The sequence below is a fragment of the Malaya genurostris genome, chromosome 3, assembly GCF_030247185.1.
Source record: "Malaya genurostris strain Urasoe2022 chromosome 3, Malgen_1.1, whole genome shotgun sequence".
Taxonomy (NCBI): domain Eukaryota; kingdom Metazoa; phylum Arthropoda; class Insecta; order Diptera; family Culicidae; genus Malaya; species Malaya genurostris.
The window spans coordinates 214,840,500-214,846,499 of NC_080572.1; positions in this window are offsets into that span (position 1 = coordinate 214,840,500).

The following is a 6,000-nucleotide window of genomic DNA, read 5'->3' on the forward strand; positions in this document are numbered from 1 at the left end:
ATAATATTTCCTTAGTGTAGCATACAGGGCTAAGAAAATAAAGACCAAAACCTCATCAAAACGAGATCACTGCCGGAGAATCTCTTCACTATCAGTTGATCAGCGAAATTTAAATCACATCGATCAATATAGGTACTGATATTCCGTCACACAATGGGTAGTGATTTTGAGCTAAAATGATTCTTGATTTATGTAAGATCAATCATTGGATGATTCGATAAGCTTTGATGTTGGTGAAGGAAAATCACAAATGATCAAAATAAGACATGACATGATCTACGTCTGAAATCGTTGATCTCCCGCCCTTTTTCAAATGGAGTACAATTGAATAAACTGCATCAGAATCATAGAGGAGAAATTCTTATGATATACTATTATCAATGCTAGAAAATCAAATTACTGAAAAAATTGTCAGTGCATAACTTAAGTTAAACCGTTTGAAGGCATCTTTTTCTTTTTTACTCATATTAGGCAAAATTTGTTAATTTCGCTAATTTACTCGCTCCTCCGTGCACTTTTGCTAATCACAACAGAAATGATTTCCTGCATCACTCATTTCCGAATTTACAAGAAGAAGCTTTTACATCAACAAATACACGTTTTCCTATAGAATGTAAACGTTTATTGTGGAGATTTTTTCAGGAAATAGGGCAAAGCAGTAATATAATTAGGTATTTCAAAAATGCGCTCATTGAAAATATTGGACATCACATTCCAAAAACCTCCCCCCCTCCCCCCTGTCACAAATGGTCATGTTTTATGAAACACCCCCCTCCCCCTTGCGGCGTGACGTCTTTTATGGACAGCCTCTTAGGTCATCTCTAAAGAAAGTATAATAGAAATCGGTTCTAGAAAAGATACTTTGAAGCAAGTTAAGAAATTATTTTACGTGTTTTACTTCGCCGCTTTTAGTGACGGTATGATTATTTGAAAGATCTTCAACCTGCAATTCCGAAACCAGATGTCGGATTCGGATGAAATTGAGAAACTCAATATGGGACCGTGCATTTGGACTTATCGGTCAAGCCATCGCTGAGAAAAATGAGTGAGATCCATTTCTTAATATATGATCACTATTTTCGGTGCTTCCGGAATCGGAAACCGGGAATCAGGAAAGCCGGAATCGGATTGTTTGGTTGTCTATTGATAATGGCTACCGATTGAAATAGTTTCGAGGCCAGTTAAGATTTTTTTACGTGTTTTGTTTCGACGCTTTAAGTGACGGTATCAAATTTTAAACACACTTTACCCTATAATTCCGGAACCGAAAATCGGATCCGGATGAAACTTGGAAGTTTTGTATAGAATCACGAGATCACGCTTTGTTTTCATCTCATTTGGTTTCGCAAAGTTGCCAGGTTTTCTCATAATGTTACAAAAAAAAACTAATTCGGCTTCGAATGTTACCAGAAAGAGCGTGTTTAATACTAATTGAATGACCATTGTGGCAAATCTAGTAACACTGGTTTCTTTCCGCTATATGTCAACATAACGCTGTTATATATCGTGTGTTGTCTTATAGTTGGCATTAGGCCATTTTTAATAAAAATTCGGACATTTTGAGCCAGAGAGTGTAATACTGCAATGTTTTGTTTTGATTGCTGTCGCTATTACTAATTAATAGAATGAATAAAGGACCAACGATAGGATGAAAAAAAATCCTTTGAGATGGAATTAGGAGCAGAGTAGTGAACATATCAGAAGTGTTTTTAGCTAATTTTTTTAACATTATTTTAATTTACAAGGAATGTGAATCAATTGTTCATGTGAAGCAAGGTGAACTATGCAGAAATATGAAAAAACCATAGTGATTTTAGTGGCTAAATCAGGTTTTTATGGTAACTTCCTTACAAATGAGATGATTTTACCTTCTACTTGAGGGGATCGAACACTAATTTCGAGTCCCCAAGTATGGTCGTGTCTTTACCAAGAACTACACTCGTTACACGACCATACTTGGGGACTCGAATTTAGTGTGTGTGACCCCCTCAAGTAGAAGGTAAAATAGAATTCATTTCTTTCTTCTGATCAAGCTTATATGAGCCTACCTAGGCTAGCTTTTCCGTTCTAAATTTATAACTGATTCAATCTAGAATACCTATCCGTCTTTTCATTTCCTATTTTTCGTCTCTCTCAGTTGATGCTTGCCGGAAAGAACCAATCAAAAATCGATATAGTAGACATTATGCGTCAATTAAAACCAAATAACATATACTGAGGTCTTTTGTCATGAATACGACTCACTTTATTATGGAGCGCCTTTTCAAAATTTACCCTCTGAGAGAGTAATACGTTTTTGATCGTGAATATCTCTTGTTGTATCTAAGATTTGACATAAAAAAATTTTGATCTTGGAAATCTAAAGAAAAAGTCCCAAAATCAATTTAAAAAAAAGTTCTTGAGATTGCACCAGATATGAACGTTCCACGCATTTCTTACACATTTGGCATCAAAGAAAGAATCTTTAATTTTGCGGTTTTTTCTACACGGATTACCGAAGATACGCGGTCTCTAATATCAAGCCATGAATTTTCAATTACATATGATTGGAACTTGTCCTATTTTATCAAGTGAAAATCTAAGACGCTATGCTGGCTTACTTGCTTTTCCTTACAAAGACGATGGTTTTGAAGGAGTAAGCGATCTATCAGCAGAAAAGCATCGCTCTGTTTGGTCAATTGATGCAAAAGCGAAGCTGTAGGGAAATAGGCGATTTTATAAATATAAGCGAAATTCTCAAGGGAAGTTTCTCTTCTATAAAAATCGTACATGAAATCGTTTCGTAGAATGCCATAATTAACTAATTTTACTATTCTGATAATAAAAGTAATAAATTAAATTACGATGTAATAAACCAAATTCTTCTTTAATTTAATTCTAAGAATCATACGGAAAAATATTTCCCATGAAATTATAGGAAACTTATGCACCCTGTTATGTTTTTCTGGTGATGTTCTCTAAATTTATTTGAAAAATTGCTTTCATTTGGACATCGATCGTCGGGAGCAGCAATGAGAGCAGACCTTTTGCGTGGTACAAAACCTCAAACGCTCAGGTCGTGCTTTCATTTGGACTTCGAAACTAGTTCACAAACTAAATTGCAATTGAATTCTGAGCCTGTTCCAAGTTCCGAATTAAGTTCTTGAACCTACGTCCAGTCCCTAATTCCTGAATTCTTCGAGTCGGATCTTTTTAGAAGCATTAACACATTCCCAAAGAACTATGCGAAATTTTACTTTACTGTACTATATACGGTCCTTTTTTCAACCAGTTGGAGTTCATAGTTGTTGTAGGCAATTTGTATTAATTTGCATTAACTAATTGATATTCGAAAGTAAGAAGAAAGCGTTTTAGTTATATTCGTATTCACGATACCCAGTTATGTCTGTGACATTACACACCCGTACTTTTTTATTGTAATTTTGAGCAACAAAGTGGAAAAAGTTAGAGAGCATATAATGGAAGAATCCGAACACCCTTCGAATGCTCGAACATTAAATCAGTTTAATCGTCCATTAGAGCTTACCAAACTATTTGGTAGTTTTAAGTTAATTTTTTGCAAATAACTCGTCGTTTTACAAACCATAATAGTTCCGTATACAATTAAAGAGCCGCAGCTTTACATCAGAAAGATGCTCAGATTGAGAAACTATTAGTAATCTACATATACGAATTATATTTGACCCACACAATTCTTAGATAAAAAAAAATTCAAATAATCAAGGTTTTCAACGAGTACAGTGGGTTGAACAACCGTGGCTCCAACCAAAACGACGGTGCAATAATTTCTAAAACAACTTTCGTTTTCATAAAACTACATTTAATTTATTATATTTCATGAAAGCGCAAAACGACATAAAACATACTCAACCATGCTTAACCATTCTAAATTCATAGGCGCACTTATTCCTCGCTAGTCACTAAACCAATTGAAAATGCGCGAAGCTCATCAGAAATGAACATTCACTTTGTATAGCAGTTCCGTGCTTGACGTCGTTAAGTGGCGCTATTCGCACCATTCGTTCCTATAGCAACATGTGGAAACAAGGCTCAGCACGCTGTCATCACCGCTGTAGCTGTCACGATTAGGATTTACTGCAAATCGATTTCCCCGCGGGTGGAACCTGAAAGACGATTAGGCGTATCTTAAACATGAATTATATGTTATGTGGCATAACGTTAAGGAACCTGATTAATAATAAAACTACTAATTTAAAGGAATTTGATCCAATTCTTCGTATAATCAGAAAACAAGTATTTTCCATTTCCTAGCGCCCGGTTTGGTACTCTTTCAAAATAAAACAGAAAGCTCTATACTCTTCAATGTTCATAATAATGTTTTTATAGCTCCCGTTTCGCATTTACTATAAACATCAAATCACCAAACTATTCATAATACACTATAAGCATGTATTAACCTCAAAAGCAAAGGCGCTTACTAAGCGCCATCTACCGATCGATAGCGCATTTGTGTTGAGTACAATTCCTTGCAAGCAAGTTTCAAGCATACTTGCGTGAAGCACCCCACCTCTTAATCAACCTACCAGATTTTTTCAAACAAAAAACGAAACTAAAGTGTGAATTCCCATACCAGGCGATTCATTAAATTATTAACGTCTGGTAAACGTATTCACATCACAGTTAATCACAGATAATTTTTTATGTGGAACACATCTTTGTGCAAATTAGGGTGTAATTCAAGGGTAAATAAAAGTAGAAATGTGATCAGCTTTGGAACACTTACAGCTGAGTCAATTTATTTTCAATCAGTAATATTATTCCACCAATTGATTGGAAATTTTTCTACGTATAAATTTGAATGTTCATAGCCATGTATTTTCTATTACATATCACTGAAATGTTGATTATTAGCTAGCAGTGCCCTATTTTGTCTGTAGACGACGGTTTTGAAGGAGTAATCGATATATCAATGGGAAAGCATCGCTTTGATTGGTCAATCGATGCAAACGTGAAGCTGTTGGAAACACGCGAATCTCATAATTTAAGCGAAATTATAGCTAACGTTTCAGTCCTATGTGTGGCATGCCGAAGGTATAGGTTGTTGCTAGACAGAAAGCGCTATAAAACGATTTGAAGCTTTAATTGGTATGCTCTGATCTTGTGTCATGCGAGTTCGGATGAAATTCCATGTTATGTCGATTTCGCCTGCGAAATTTACAACCACCCCAGGGTAAATTTTTGAGTGCTTAAGATTAATTTTTTAATTTATATAAGATGAACTCGATTAATGATGAGAATAAATTTATCGCATCAACCGAAATCGCTGAATGGTAGTAAAGGTACAGAAACGCTATAAAAATAACTGCATGCATACAAAACTTGAACACAAACTTGGCGAAGAGAAGCTTAAATATCGAAATCCTTATTGCAAGCTTGTACAAAGATATAATTGCATACATTTGGGATATTGGTGTAATTTCGTCGGTTATAAAACAAATACAAATCGAGACAAACAATGTTCGGTGTTGGTTCCTAATCACGATCAATCTAAGCAGACTCTCGACTGATTGAACTGCTTGATTGTAGATCATTAAAAATTTTGGTTGCCTTGTTCCACATCAATGGCACGAACAATCCCATGGGGCTGATCCTTGTAGTTTTTTCGGTCGTAAACTAGCATAGCTTACAAATCAAAATAACTTTAAGCACAAATTAGAAGCTGGTGTGTTAATGTCTTTCTCTTGTCATTCAAACAGTCTCATTATAACATTTTTATGGCTTATTTTTTACACAAATTTAGATAGATCTAATGTTTTCCCGCGAATTATACAGCTCATTGTGTTTGGTTTGAAATTTATTTTGGAGTGTTCAATTCGGAAATTGTCTAAGAATGTAGGTGCGATATCTCTATTTTTGCTTTTGATAATTTTATTTCTGTTTTTCAGTTATGTGAAATTATAAACGCTCCGGAACGGCTTTGATGACATAACGAGGACTCCTAAAACGGTAGATCTCTATCGCATGTATTTCTCTTCCTTC